This window comes from Myotis myotis, unplaced genomic scaffold (genome assembly GCF_014108235.1).
Source record: "Myotis myotis isolate mMyoMyo1 unplaced genomic scaffold, mMyoMyo1.p scaffold_m19_p_18, whole genome shotgun sequence".
Lineage (NCBI taxonomy): Eukaryota > Metazoa > Chordata > Mammalia > Chiroptera > Vespertilionidae > Myotis > Myotis myotis.
This window is the reverse complement of record NW_023416322.1, coordinates 3281183-3296539: the sequence shown is the minus strand read 5'-3', so window position 1 is coordinate 3296539 and position 15357 is coordinate 3281183.

Below are 15357 nucleotides of genomic sequence, written 5' to 3'. Positions count from 1 at the left end.
CGTTTCCCTGCAGGGTTCACGGGGGCACCCTGCTTGTAGAAAGCCCCCTGACTATGCCAGCGTTACGCTGCATGCTCTCTCTCTCTCTGTGCCCATCAAATGCCAGGCCCCGTGGGACGGGGGCTGTGTACTCTTCTTTGGAGAGCCGGCCAGACAGAGAGTAGGGGTGGGGCATGCTCAAGGGTCACAAGGCGGGGGGGGGGGGGGGGGTCAGGGTAGGAGGCGGTAGTGAATGTCTCCTATGTGCCAAGCTTGTGCTAAGCCACGCCTCACAGGGATCCCGGAGGCTGGCCCCATCCTCTTTATTTTACAGAAGAGGAAATTTAGACTCAGAGAGATTAAGTAACTCACTTAAGGCGGAAAAAACAGAGCTAGAGTCAGACCTCAGGCCTTTTCAAGTTGTGCCACTTGGAATCCTTTGAGGGTAAGGCCAAGCACTGTCTCCCTTCAAGGCAAGAGAACTTGGGGCCTTCTGTGTGCCTCAGGGTGTGGTCCTCCAGCATCAGACAAAACCGCAGTAACAGGCTTAAGAATGCTCTACTTTACGTTCCACTTGTTCTGTGTTATCTTTTCTTATCATGACTGTTACCAGATACAGAGGCTGCTGTGACAAAGAGACCCGAAATACGATAGCTTAAACGTACGTTCATTTCTCTCTCCCATAAATTCCACGTGAGCAGTTGGCACACCCCGGAATGGCTTCCTGAGCTCCTACCACCACACCTGTACCCCTGGTGCCATGAAGGGGCGAGCACAGGCCTTCATTGTAACTGACCTGGAAAAGGGCGCATAGCACGTCTACTCCTCTCACGTGGGCCCAAACGTATCTGCACGAACAACTCTAGCTGCAAGGGAAGTTGGGAAAGCTGGTTTTTAGCTGCGTTGCCACATGTGCAGTAAAACTTCTATTGCGATAGAAAAGGAGGATCGCCACAAAGAGCAGGGCACCACCGCAGGGGCTCTGGGAAGCTCTGCACGAGTTGAAAGGCCACCGGTGTTTCCTTTAAGAGTCAGATCACCTGGCTTCTCGCCACAGCGTGCCCCCGGCTGTGATTTTGGCAAGTTGTGTGCCTTCCCTGAACCTCCGTCCAGTCCCGTCCTCCCCTCCCCTCCCCCTGCACAATTAAGTAACGATCATTAGTCGGCTGACCTCGCTGGGATGCTGGGAGCCCAGACTTTGTCTGTGAGAGCCTAGGGGAGGCGGCAGGTAAAGGTGCGTTTTGTTGTTTGAATTTTTATTTAAAACTTGAGCCAGCTGGGGTTAGGGTGAAACTGCATTCCTGGAATTCCTCTGCGTTGTATTTCCACTCCCAGGGAGAACTTCAGTGAGTCCTACCTCTCCCTGGCCGGGGCCTGCTGTGACCAATCACCTGTGCCCAGCCTCCTGGGGGTGTGCGGGAGGTCACTGGCAACCGGACCCCTGGACCCTCTGAGTCCTATCACTGACGGCTGATGAAGGCCCTGAAACTGACTCCTGGCAAAGTGGGTTGGGTGGAGCCCAGGAAGGAAGCTGGCCAGCAGCCCCCGGTGATGCCAGTCAAAGAGTTCCGCCCCACCCTACGCCACAAACCACAGGTGTACTTCACCCCTGGCTGAGCCCGTATGGCGGTCTGCAAGCGTGTGTTAGTTATAGAAGAGCCCGCTCTTATCTGCCAGCCTCCAGGCTCCTTAAGGGGGGGAGGGAGGGAGGGGAGAGGGAGGGATGGGGGAGGGAGGGAGGGAGGGAGGGAATCAGCATCTATTAAGTCACACAGACAACCAGCCAGCATTTACCCCTCCCCCAGCCTGGAGGCAGGTGGTATTACTTCCTATTGATCGCAGAGGAGTGGGGGCAGCCCAAGTGAGCGAGCACCACCCCAGACCTCCGCCAGCACTTCATAATTTCATGACCACAAGAGGGACTCCGAGGTGTGAGCGCGAGGGGCACGTTTCATCATTTATCTCTGGCGGGGCACAGCGCGGCCCTGCCCTGTGAAACTGGTCATTGCTGCGTTTACTGCAGATACTTCAGTGGTTGAATTGATCTTTTTTAAAGGCTTGCGTTTTTAAGAACCCACGGGAGACGGAGTCAGAGCACCTGCAAAGCCTCCGCAGGGTCTCCGTGGAGGTAACACAGCGAGTAGAACCGAAGCAGGCTTCCTGTTTGCGGTTGGCCCCCTGCAGACCTGGGCAGGGCTGCCCGGTGACCCGTGGCTGGCATTGGAGCTGCGACCACAGCAGTGAGTCTGGCAGATGCAGGTGGCACTGTAAGGCCGCTGAAAAACCCCCCCCTTTCCCCCTGGACCAGCTTTTCCAGTAAGCTCTGGTTAATGTAAAGATTAAAGAGAACTTCCCCCTCCTGACCTTTCCCGTAAAGCTCTGGCGCCCTGATCTGGTCATAGCATAGTTATCTTATCACTCCTCGGGATCGGCCTGCGCATACCAGACCACCCTGGCCCCTTAGGAAATGAGTCAACTAATAACAAAGACCTGTCCCTGTAAAAGATGAGTTATGAGTTAACTGGTAACCCAGTTCCCTGTTTTCCGGCCACCTGCGTGTGGTTTTTGCCTTTATAAACCCGTGTTCTGCAATTGCTCGGGGCTCCAGTCAGCCAGCACTTCCCTCGGGTTGCTGCCTGTCTGGCTGCGAGTCCCTGCGCCGCGCTTGTAATAAAAAGAAACCTCTTGCTCTTGCATCAAGTTCTGGTCTCTGCGCTTGATTTGGGGCCGTCGCCTCTTCCGTCGGATACACCGGGGGTCCTGGGACCCTACATTTGGGGGCTCGTCCGGGATTTGGGGCGACCCCCCTTCAAGCGCCCAGATCGGTCTTGGAGGTAAGCAGACTCCGGAGTCGCTCAGTGTTCGTTCTGTCTTCTGTTCGTCCTCAGTTTCGGTTTTTCGGAACGGCAGGTTGCCGGCTCCGTAAGGAGACGGCTTCTCTGGTTGAAGGGTCTTCGACCAGAAAAACTGTCACCCTGGGGGACGCCCCAGGGACGGGTGGTGACCGGGAGGTCCTGGTCACTTCTGGCTGCCTGGCAACGGGCACTCGTGTGTCCGGCCAGACCAGCGTCAGGGAGGGATATCGTCCCTCAGCAGTCATTTTGTATCTGTGTAAATTCGTGTGGGTCCGGTGTCTCGTCGTGTCGCTTTTTGTTCTTTGTTTTTGTCTTCTGCTCCTCCTCTCCCATCCAGGTAACATGGGCCAAGGAAGCAGCACCCCTCTTTCTCTCACAGTGGCACATTGGAAGGACGTCCGGAGTCGGGGACTCAATCTTTCCGTCAGTGTTAAGAAGGGTCCTTGGCAGACTTTCTGTTCATCCGACTGGCCAGCCCTAGGCGTGGGATGGCCAGCGGACGGGACTTTTGACCTGTCTATTATTTTTGCAGTAAAGAATAAGGTGTTCCAATCAGGCCCGGCGGGCCATCCAGACCAGCAGCCGTATATTGTCGTCTGGCAGGACCTGGTCCAGAACCCTCCCTCTTGGCTGAAACCCTGGCTGCCATCCGGAACCTCCCGGGTTCTCGTGGCCCAGGCCCCTCCCGCCGCAGATCAGACGAAACGTCCCCTGGCAGATTCTCAAACCGATCTTCTCCTCTTGGACTCTCCACCCCCTTACCCCTCTCCTCTCCAGCCAGAGCCGCCGGAGAGACCGGAGCCTTCAGCACCTCCTCCCGCCCCTCCAACAGAGGGACCGGCCCAGGGAACCCGGAGTCAGAGGAGACATCCCGCGTCTCCAGATTCGACCGTAGCCTGCCCTCTCCGACCATACGGGCCTCCACCCCCCCGCGGAGACGATAATGAAACGGCTCCGCTCCAGCCACTCCAATACTGGCCCTTCTCCTCGGCAGACCTCTATAACTGGAAAACTAACCACCCTCCCTTTTCAGAGGATCCCCAGCGTCTAACGGGGCTGGTTGAGTCCCTTATGTTCTCTCACCAGCCCACTTGGGACGATTGTCAACAGCTTCTTCAGACTCTCTTTACTACAGAGGAAAGGGAGCGGATCCTCTTGGAGGCCCGGAAGAACGCCCCTGGCCCCGACGGCCGGCCGACTCTACTCCCTCATTTGGTGGATGCGGCCTTTCCTCTGGCCAGGCCGGACTGGGACTTCAACACGGCAGAAGGTAGGGAGCACCTGAAGGTCTACCGCCAGACACTAGTGGCCGGCCTCAGAGGGGCAGCTCGGCGCCCCACGAATTTGGCTAAGGTAAGAGAGGTCATACAGGGGCCCACTGAACCGCCTTCTGTTTTTCTCGAGCGATTAATGGAGGCGTTCAGACGGTACACCCCGTTTGACCCCACCTCGGAGGGGCAGAGGGCCTCAGTAGCTATGGCTTTCATAGGGCAGTCAGCATTAGATATTAAGAAAAAGCTGCAGAGGCTTGAGGGACTGCAGGATTTTACCCTCCAGGACTTAGTTAAAGAGGCAGAGAAAGTATACCACAAGAGGGAGACTGAGGAGGAGAAGGAGCAGCGGAGAGAGAGAGAGAGAGAGGAAAGGGAAGAGAAAAAAAGAAAAAAGGGAAGAGAAAAGGCTAACCCGTATCTTGGCCGCAGCAATAGAAGGGAGTAAGCCACAGGAGAGAGGAAAAGAAAGACAGGCAGGGGCCCTGGGCAACAGGCCACCGTTAAGGAAGAATCAATGTGCTTATTGCAAGGAAGAAGGACATTGGAAGCGGGAGTGCCCGAAGAAGCTAGCGAAAAAGGCGCTGGCACTCCAGGAAGATAGTGATTGAAGAGGTCGGGGCTCGGACCCCCTCCCCGAGCCTAGGGTAACTCTTAAGGTGGAGGGGAAGCCTGTCAACTTCCTAGTGGATACAGGAGCCCAGTATTCAGTTCTTAAGAAACCGCTAGGGCCGGTCTCCCAGAAGACCTCCTGGGTAATAGGGGCAACGGGAAATGAACAATACTCATGGACTACCCGAAGAACAGTAGACTTAGGAGCGGGACGGGTAACCCACTCGTTTCTGGTCATCCCCGAGTGCCCTGCACCTCTGCTTGGGAGGGATCTGCTAACCAAAATGGGGGCCCAGATCACTTTCACCCCTCGGGGGCCGACCCTGACCCAGCATGGGGAACCAATTACCCTCTTGACACTTCAACTCGAAGATGAGCACCGGCTGTTTGAGGACAGAATTCAACAGAGTGAGGGGTTAGCGGAGTGGCTACATAAATACCCTAAGGCCTGGGCCGAGACTGCGGGGATGGGCCTGGCTGTCGAACGGCCCCCCGTAATAATAGAAATCAAGTCCTCTGCAACCCCGATTGCAGTGCGACAGTATCCCATGGCGAAAGAGGCCTGGAGGGGGATCAAGGTCCATATCCAACGCCTCTTGCACCTAGGGGTTTTGGTCAAATGCCACTCCCCGTGGAACACCCCACTCCTTCCAGTAAAGAAACCTGGAACTAATGACTACCGACCAGTGCAGGACTTAAGAGAGGTCAACAAGAGGGTGCAAGACATTCATCCCACGGTTCCCAATCCTTACAATCTCCTAAGTTCCATCCCTCCGTCTCACGTGTGGTATTCAGTTTTAGACCTAAAGGATGCCTTCTTCTGCCTACGGTTACATCCCGCCAGTCAAAACATCTTCGCCTTTGAATGGAGAGACCCAGACTCGGGGATAACGGGGCAGCTGACCTGGACCCGGCTTCCCCAAGGATTTAAGAATTCTCCCACCATCTTCGATGAGGCCCTTCACCAAGACCTGGCTTCCTTCCGCGCTGACCACCCGCACGTCACTCTTCTCCAGTACGTAGATGACCTCCTCCTCGCAGGAGCCACTAAAGAGGACTATGAAGCAGGTACCGGGGCTTTGCTCTTAGAACTCTCTCGCCTAGGATACCGGGTCTCGGCCAAGAAAGCACAGATATGTCAGCGGAGGGTAACATATTTGGGATATGCCCTAGAGGAGGGGAAGAGATGGCTCACTGAGGCCCGGAAGAGCACGGTTACCCAGATTCCCAGGCCACAGACCCCCCGACAGGTCCGCGAGTTCTTGGGAACAGCTGGATTCTGCCGCCTCTGGATTCCGGGTTTTGCAACCCTGGCAGAGCCCCTCTACCCGCTGACAAAACAAGGGAATCCCTTCGAATGGGGGGAGACTCATCAAAAGGCCTTTGACAACATCAAAAAGGCCCTCCTCTCTGCTCCGGCATTGGCCTTACCAGATGTGGCCAAGCCTTTTACTCTGTTCATAGACGAGAGGAAGGGGATAGCCAGGGGGGTCCTAACTCAGACTTTAGGCCCATGGAAAAGGCCAGTGGCCTACTTATCCAAGAGGTTAGACCCCGTGGCTAGAGGGTGGCCAGGCTGTTTGAGAGCAATCGCAGCCACTGCCCTGCTCGTGAAGGATGCAGACAAGCTTACTTTGGGGCAGAAACTGACTGTAGTGGCCCCACATACCCTCGAGAGCATTATCCGGCAACCGCCGGACCGGTGGATGTCCAATGCTCGGATGACCCACTACCAGAGTCTCCTGCTAAACGAAGATCGGGTCCATTTCGGGGCCCCGGTGGCCCTCAATCCGGCAACCCTATTGCCGGAAGTAGATCCTGAGGGGAAAGAAGTTCTACACTCGTGTCGCGACATCCTAGCAGAAGAGACAGGGCCAAGGAAAGACCTTAAGGACTCTCCCCTGTCGGGACCTCAGCTCACCTGGTTCACAGATGGCAGCAGCTACCTCTATGAAGGTAAGAGGGTAGCAGGTGCAGCTGTAGTTGATCGGGACCGGACTATTTGGGCTAGTAGCCTGCCCGAAGGGACTTCAGCCCAGAAGGCTGAATTAATCGCATTAACCCAGGCCCTCAGACTTGCAGAAGGCAGCCGAGCTAATATTTATACTGACAGTCGTTATGCTTTTGCCACTGCTCATGTGCACGGGGCCATATACCGTCAGAGAGGTCTCCTCACTTCGGCAGGAAAAGAAATTAAGAATAAACAAGAGATTCTTGACCTCCTAGAGGCTGTCCATGCCCCACGGGAAGTAGCTATCATCCACTGTCCCGGCCATCAAAAAGGGACCTCAGAGATAGCCGTGGGAAACAGGAAAGCGGATACTGAGGCGAGACAAGCCGCTCTTGGGCCCCGGCTACTTACGCTTGCTGTCGGTCCCGCGGTATCCCAGCCAGAGGCCCTCCTCTACACCCCAGAGGAAGAGGAAGACCTGTTTAAAAGGCCAGAAAAATACCACAAGGACGAACTCGGGGTTTGGAGGACCACGGGGGACAAGATGGTAGTGCCAAGGGAAGCGGCCACCGCCTACCTCCAACAGCTACATCGCCTCACTCACCTGGGGGCCAAACACCTCAGCTCCACCAGCCGGGCCACTGGACATTATGTCAAAGGACTCGATCGCCTCTCAGAGGAAGTAGTCAGACAATGCAAGGCATGCCAGCTAGTAAACATACACCCATCCCAGGTCGGGACGGGACAGAGACTCAGGGGAGACCGGCCCGGGAGTTACTGGGAGGTGGATTTTACAGAAGTGAAGCCCGCCCGATACGGTTATAAATATCTTTTAGTTTTCATAGATACCTTCTCAGGTTGGGTAGAAGCCTTCCCTACCAAAAGAGAAACTGCAACTGTGGTCGCCAAGAAGATCTTAGAAGACATCTTTCCACGGTTTGGAATTCCTAAGGTAATTGGATCAGACAACGGTCCAGCTTTTGTTGCCCAGGTAAGTCAGGGAATGGCCAAGATACTAGGGGCGGATTGGAAATTACATTGTGCTTACAGGCCCCAGAGTTCAGGTCAGGTAGAAAGAATGAATAGAACATTAAAAGAGGCTATGACTAAATTGTCCTTAGAGACTGGCGTGGCAGACTGGACGGTCCTCCTTCCCTTTGCCCTTTTCCGCGCGCGAAACACCCCAGGCCCCTTGGGGGTGACACCGTTCGAGGTTCTGTTTGGGGCCCCTCCGCCCCTGTCCGCTGACCCATGGTCTGTGCCCACAGACACTCATACCCCTCAATCCCTGCTTGCCAGGCTGAAGGCTCTCGAGACTGTCCAAAAGGAGGTGTGGACCCCCCTGGCTGCCCTCTACCAACCAGGAGAACTACAGATTCCCCACCAGTTCCAGGTTGGGGACTTCGTCTACATCAGACGCCATCGAGCTGCCAACCTCGAGCCGAGGTGGAAGGGACCCCACCTGGTATTGCTGACAACCCCAACAGCGGTCAAGGTAGACGGTGTAGCTGCTTGGATCCACGCCTCCCACGTCAAGCGAGCACCCCCTTCAGATGACACCTACCATGGATGGGCTGCAGAGAAGACAGACAACCCTCTCAAGCTACGGATTCGCCGCTGCCCTCCTCCTGCTGAGCCTGCCGCTGATAAGTAGCAACCCCCATGCCCCAAAAAGACTAACTTGGAGGGTAATGTCCCCCCACACTGGACAGACTGCTTGGTCAACCACCAGCGTAGCCCCGCCAGGGACCTGGTGGCCGGATCTAACACCAGATCTCTGTGCCATGGCTGCAGGGCATACACTGTGGGACATACCAAAGCTTAGCATAGACGACACCAAGAAAACAATTCAGGGACCAAGAAGGCCAACTGGCGCGCGGGAGGGGAGCTGGGTTGCCGATGCAGGTCTATGCCGAAACCAACAGACCCGTGAGCGTCTTTCGAGAACCTTGTTCTATGTGTGCCCTAAAGATAGGCAGGGACACAGAAAGAATTGTGGGTCTGAACAAGAGTATTTCTGTGCCAGATGGGGATGTGAGACGACTGGTACTGGATACTGGGTTGAAGGGCCCCCTGCGTGGGACCTCATCCAGGTTAAGAGGCCAAGGGAAGGTAGCTACAGGAGGCTCTGGGGGGGTTGGATCAACACCCTGAATATCTCCTTTACCCTGGCCGGGCGGTCATATGAATTAAACAAATGGCGCCGGGGAATAACTTGGGGGCTCCGACTGTACAAGAACCAACATGATGATGGCCTCCTTTTTAAGATAAGATTAGATGTACAGGATTACAGGCCACCAGTTGCAGTAGGACCCAACACCGTCTTGTCCAGCCGGCAGCTCCCCACGAAAGAAAGGCCTCTTGCCACCACCACCGTGGCAGGAACTAGCCCAGCCTCCAGGGAGGAACAGGCCAACCCCATAGAACTAGAGACAAACTCAGGTCAGAGGCTATTAGGCTTGGTAGAGGGGGCCTTTAGTTCTTTAAACATGTCCAAGTCTAACCTAACTGAGTCTTGCTGGCTCTGCCTAACTACAGGGCCCCCCTACTATGAGGGCATAGCCTTCCAGGGAAACTATACCAACACCACCAGCCATGACCACTGTTCGTGGGGACAGCAGGGGAAGTTGACCCTTACTGAGGTCTCAGGGCAAGGCACATGTATAGGACAAGTGCCAAAGGACCGCCAGCATCTCTGCAAGGAGAACCTGGCATATCCCTCCTCTGCAAGCTATTACTTAGTGCCCCCAACAGGGGGATGGTGGGCCTGTAGTACGGGACTTACTCCATGTTTAGCAGCCCAGGCCTTTAACCGTTCTCAAGATTATTGTATCCTTGTCCAACTAGTCCCCAGGATCATGTATTATCAAGCTAATGCATTTGAAAAAGAATTTGACTCCTATTCTCCTTCCCATCGGGATAAACGGGAACTTGTTTCACTGACCTTGGCTGCTCTCCTAGGTCTAGGGGTCGCGGCAGGAGTAGGAACAGGGACAACAGCCCTCATTAAAGGCCCCACCTATACTGAGGAGCTCAGAGCTGCTATAGATGAAGACCTCAAACATATAGAGCACTCCATAACTAAACTTGAGGAGTCTCTAACCTCTTTGTCTGAAGTAGTCCTACAAAATAGGAGAGGACTAGATCTCCTATTCTTAAAGGAGGGAGGGCTGTGTGCAGCTCTCAGGGAACAATGCTGTTTCTACGCTGATCATTCAGGGGTGATAAAGGATTCCATGTCAAAACTTAGGGAGAGATTAGAAACTCGCAAAAGAGAGCGAGAAGCCAAACAAGGCTGGTTTGAAGGTTGGTTTAACAGCTCACCGTGGTTCACAACCCTGATATCCTCTCTCGTGGGACCCCTGATCATTTTACTCCTCCTTTTGACATTCGGGCCATGCATAGTAAACCGCTTAATCGCCTTCATCCAGGACCGGATTAGTGCAGTTCAGGTAATGGTCCTCCAACAGCGGTATCAGCCTGTACCCTCAAACATTAGCCTGTAGTTCCATGATTGGAACTTCCCACAAGAAAAGGGGGGAATGTAAGGCCGCTGAAAAACCCCCCCCTTTCCCCCTGGACCAGCTTTTCCAGTAAGCTCTGGTTAATGTAAAGATTAAAGAGAACTTCCCCCTCCTGACCTTTCCCGTAAAGCTCTGGCGCCCTGATCTGGTCATAGCATAGTTATCTTATCACTCCTCGGGATCGGCCTGCGCATACCAGACCACCCTGGCCCCTTAGGAAATGAGTCAACTAATAACAAAGACCTGTCCCTGTAAAAGATGAGTTATGAGTTAACTGGTAACCCAGTTCCCTGTTTTCCGGCCACCTGCGTGTGGTTTTTGCCTTTATAAACCCGTGTTCTGCAATTGCTCGGGGCTCCAGTCAGCCAGCACTTCCCTCGGGTTGCTGCCTGTCTGGCTGCGAGTCCCTGCGCCGCGCTTGTAATAAAAAGAAACCTCTTGCTCTTGCATCAAGTTCTGGTCTCTGCGCTTGATTTGGGGCCGTCGCCTCTTCCGTCGGATACACCGGGGGTCCTGGGACCCTACAGCACCTTGGCAGACATCCCCAGAGGAGAGAACTTCCCAGGAGGTGCGCGCCTGGCTGCCACCATCCCAGCGTGGTCCGGCCTCACGCCTTTTGTCTGGAAGTCCTCAGACAGGCACGTGCCCGGCTGGGTGATGAGCCCTGCTCTTGGGTTTGGAAACTACGGTGCCAGCAGCACGTGGACCGGGCCTTTTATTGCTTCCCGCGGGCCGTTCAGCAGAGCGGGGCTGCCCGGCCAGGACAGCCTGTGCCGCCGCGGGAAGGCAGGGTCCTGGGGTCGGGGCCCAGGCGGGAAGCCGGAGAAGCTGCTGACACGGGGGGCAGCCAGCCGGGCCTCAGGGCTGCGTCCTGGGAATCGGTCAGGAAAGGACAACCGAGTGGGACAGGAAAGGGGCAGCAGAGGCAGAAACTGCGCTTTGCTCTGGTTGCACACGGGGAGGGGTGGCCCAAGGCTCCTTGCGACACCGGAAGAGGCATGTTTGGGGAAGTGAGACCTCCCTGCAGATCCGCTCAGCTTCCAGGCCAACCCCCGGTGGCCCCGGGGCAGGCCAACAGGCTTTGCGGTTCTGGCTTTTTCCACACCCGCGTGGGTCACTGCTGGGTAAGGGTGCCCCTCACAAGCACCCCCAAACCAGGCCCAGAGCCCATTGCGTTCTAGGGTCAGTCCTCTAAGGCCCCCAGCCCTCCCCCTTCAGCTCCAGCTCCTCAGGCGGGTGCCAGGGCCCAGCTGCCTGAGGCCGAGGGGCTCGGGGACTCATGGACCTGAGTCCTGGGCACAGCGCTTTTCTCTGACCTCCCTTCCTCCCGGTCACATGGAGAGGCGACAGATGGACAGACCTAGAGTGCTCCCTGCAGACCCACTGGACACTTTGTCCCCAGGAGAGTCAGTCAGCTGACTCCACACCGAAGGCTCTGAAATATTAGTCCTCCTCAGTCCAGTATAAGCTTGCCTGTTCCACAACCCCATTCATTCTCCCGCTCATTTGCTTACACAGGTGTTGGGCACCACCCCATGTCGGCACTGCTAAGTCACAAATACCGTTGGTGGCTATTTATTGAGTCCCTACTACGTGCCACAGGCTGTGTTAGTTGTTCCAGACAGAAGCACCCCACTTGCTCCTCCCACAGTCCTGTTTTAACTGAGTGTAAGCACCTGGCTCCAGGTCATATCGCTGATTCGAGGTCAGACTCCAAAGCTGGTGTTCGCATGTGCTAACTGTCCTCCCGAGACAGGCAAGATACAGCCGTTCTGCTCTCAGCAAGGTTCCCTGTTCTCAGCGAGGTTCCCTGCTCTCGGCGAGGTTCCACGCGGCAGCCCTGTGGCCAGGAGGCCAGCTCGCAGGCTCCCACACCCTTGTCATTGTTCCTTTGGTACATTAGAAAGTGTCCCATCTGTTCCAGAAAACCCGACCAGCCGAGAACACATAGCAAAGCCTTCCGTGCTCCCAGCCCAGAGTTCCACAGGCCTGGTTGCACCCTGAATACTGTAAACTGGGGGCACAGCGCCCTCGTGTGTCCGGAGCACAACACACATCTGAGTGTGAGATTGCTGACCCTCTGTCCAGTATCCTCACAGGCCTCTAAAAAAATCTGAAACAAACGGGGCCCCAGTGTCACCGAAGATGGCCAGAGACCCCAGACAGGAATCAGAGCCCGCCACTGTGGCCCCCACAGATGTGCCTGCAGGGCCAGCAGTAGCCGAGGTGCCCTTGCAAGGGCAGTGGTGTCAGGGGTGGTCCTGGCAGAGGGCTCTGGGAGGAGAGGGGAGAACAGTGATCAATGGGGTGTGGCAGTTACACCAGGTCAGTCCATGTGCCCCGCCCCCATCACTCTGCTCCCCCTCCCCCTCCCCCCCGCCGGCCCCTCCCACACACCCTGCCTCCCATCCCCTCCCCCCCATCAATGGCTAAAGGAAAACTTTCTTCTACTCATAACACTTCTGCTACTGTTGTAATGTACCCCTCGAATCACACAAGGACGCCTCAAGAAGTCGAATTAAGGAGTCACATTTATTTCAAATCCGGGACTATGAGGGGGCATTTTGCTCTCTCAAATCTCATAGTGCTCATATGGCTGCAATACCAGATTTATATAGGCAAAAATCACAAAGGTATCAATTACATCTCGGGTTAGGAATGAGGTGAGGAATTTGGTTTGCACAAAGCAGTTACAGAAGCGGAATTGAGCAAGTTAGTTAAATTATAGTTGTGGGTCTCCGGATCACTGAATCAACAGAAACCCGTTATCTGGAGCCATCGTGGCAATTTAGAGTGATTGTGCTGTCCTGGTCTTGGGACCACGGAGTCAACCAGAACGCATTGTCTGTGGCCACTGAGGCTATTTAGGGTAATTGTGCTGTCCTGGTTCCCAGGTACAGAAGAATGTGCTTTCTAAAACCAGTGAGATAACAAACAGTGGGATAGCATACATAAGTTCAGAAAATCAAAGTAACTTTCCTATTGTTAAACAAAGCAAATAAGTACAGAAGCCAAACAGCAGGGTTAAAGTTAAACTACAGTTTCTACCTGAGATCATTGCTACCATACTTCAATAACATACCCTTGAACTTGTAACTTCCCTTTTTCTGGAGCCCTTAGGGCACAACCTAATGTGCCTGGGCGCCAGGACAGATACCACAAATTCCTTCATTATCATGTTAATTGTTCCTGCACCAGCCTAAGCCTGTGTCTCTCATTTTACTTTTTATCCAATCCCAGAGGTTTCCCCACTTTGCTTTCTCCCCGCCTCTCTAGTCTATCACCAATGGATTTCATGTAACCCACCTACGTCCCTTTCCTTTGATTGCAATGTATAAATACAGATGTAACTGGCCAACCTCCCGAGCATTATCTCCATTCATTGAGGTTCCTCTTCCCGGCACATGTCGACAGTTTGTCTCAAATAAACTCACAAAAATTCTTTACAGGTTTCAATGGTTTTTTTACATTAACATTTTCCAGGAGGTTTTATTTGTTTTTGTTTTGATTTGTCCTTACAGAGGTCACAGAAAGCATTCATTCTCAAAAAGAGATTAAGTGATGCAATTTCAGTGGTTAACAAAGAGTCAGATAGATGTTAGCAGTCCCAACATCACAGCTAGCATTCACTGAGCATTTACTGTGTTCCAGGCCCTAGGCTGGGCATTTTAGTTGCATTTTCTCAGTTAATCCCATAAAAAATCCAATGAGGTAGGAGCTATTATTTTCCCCTTTTTAATGACGAGGAACTCATCCTCTCAAGGTCACGCCCACGTGGCTGACTCACCCTCGCTGGCTACCTGGCTACCTGCTGTGTGAGGTGTGCGTGCCTGCCGCAGAGCAGTTCCCGGGCCACAGCAGACGGCCCGCAGACCACCGGCGATGGCCTGACTGTCCTGTGTGCCTGCTAGACACCCGGGATACGGACATGACAAACACACAGCTCCTGCCCGCGATGAAACCAGGGCTGGTCGGGTCCACCGTGTGAAAGGCACACAGGCAGGTCAGGCTGTGGACCAGGACCAACTCAGGTGTAAGGACAAGGTCCTGTTCCTGCTGGGGCGGAGGGTAGGGGCTCAGGTCAGGCTGTTCTGATACAGCCAGAAAGTCCAGATGAGAAGCAGCCGGGTCTGGACGCCGGATGCGGACACTCCTGACCGGGGGCTTCCCCCAATTCTCCGATGAGGAGGGCTTGCTAAGTAAGAGCCCAAGCACCCCGTGGTTATTCTTGAGTGGCTCCATTCCGTCATCTCTTCCCACTGCCGATTTGGTAAGAATTTCATCAGTTATTTATGAAGCCAGGCAGTCACTCGATAAATACTTACTGAGTGCCTACTCTGTGCCTTGGGATCTAGAACAGAGGTGGACACAGAGGCAACATTCCTGCTCTCCTGGAGCTCACCTTCCAGCCGGGGCACCATGAACAAGTCACTACATGAATGCATGGGGTGAGCTCCCCGTGCGGTGATTGCTGTGACAGAAACAGGCAGGACTGTCCACGGAGAGGAAGGCCTCTTAGAAAGAGTGTTCAAGGAGGCACCTCCAAGAGTGACATCTGAGTGGAGATCTGGATGGGCATGAGGTGGCCACCTCCATACTGAGGGAACAGCATTTTGGGCGTGGGGAATAGGCAGTGCAAAGACAGACCCTGAGGGGAGGTGCTTCAAACTGGGGGTTTGCAGACCTGAAACCGGACAACCAGGGGATCCCAGCTGCCTGCCACTACTTGAACCAAACAGCAGAGACAGGGTTGAATCATATATGAGCGTTTATTCCAATCCTGCTGGCAGCGTGGGAGAGCAGCAGGTCACCCACAAAAATCGGCTCTGCACCACCCTCCCATAAGCCAGCTGCTTATATTGGGCAGGATAAAGATTACATGGGGAAGCAGGCAAAAGGAGTGAGAATGGATATGCAAAATAGGTATTACAGTGAGGAAATAGGCAATGGGTTGGGGGCGGGAGGGGGGGTGGTGGGGGGGGGGGCCTCCACTGTTTGGGCAACAAGGTTGTTAATCTTTCCATGATAATAGGCAGTTCTTCAAGGAGAATGGGAGGCATTCCAAGGTAGACTCCCAGGTCCAAGGTAGACTCCCAGGGGCAAGTAGACTCCCAGGTCCAAGGTAGACTCTCAGGTCCAAGGTTGACTCCCAGGTCCTGGTGGGT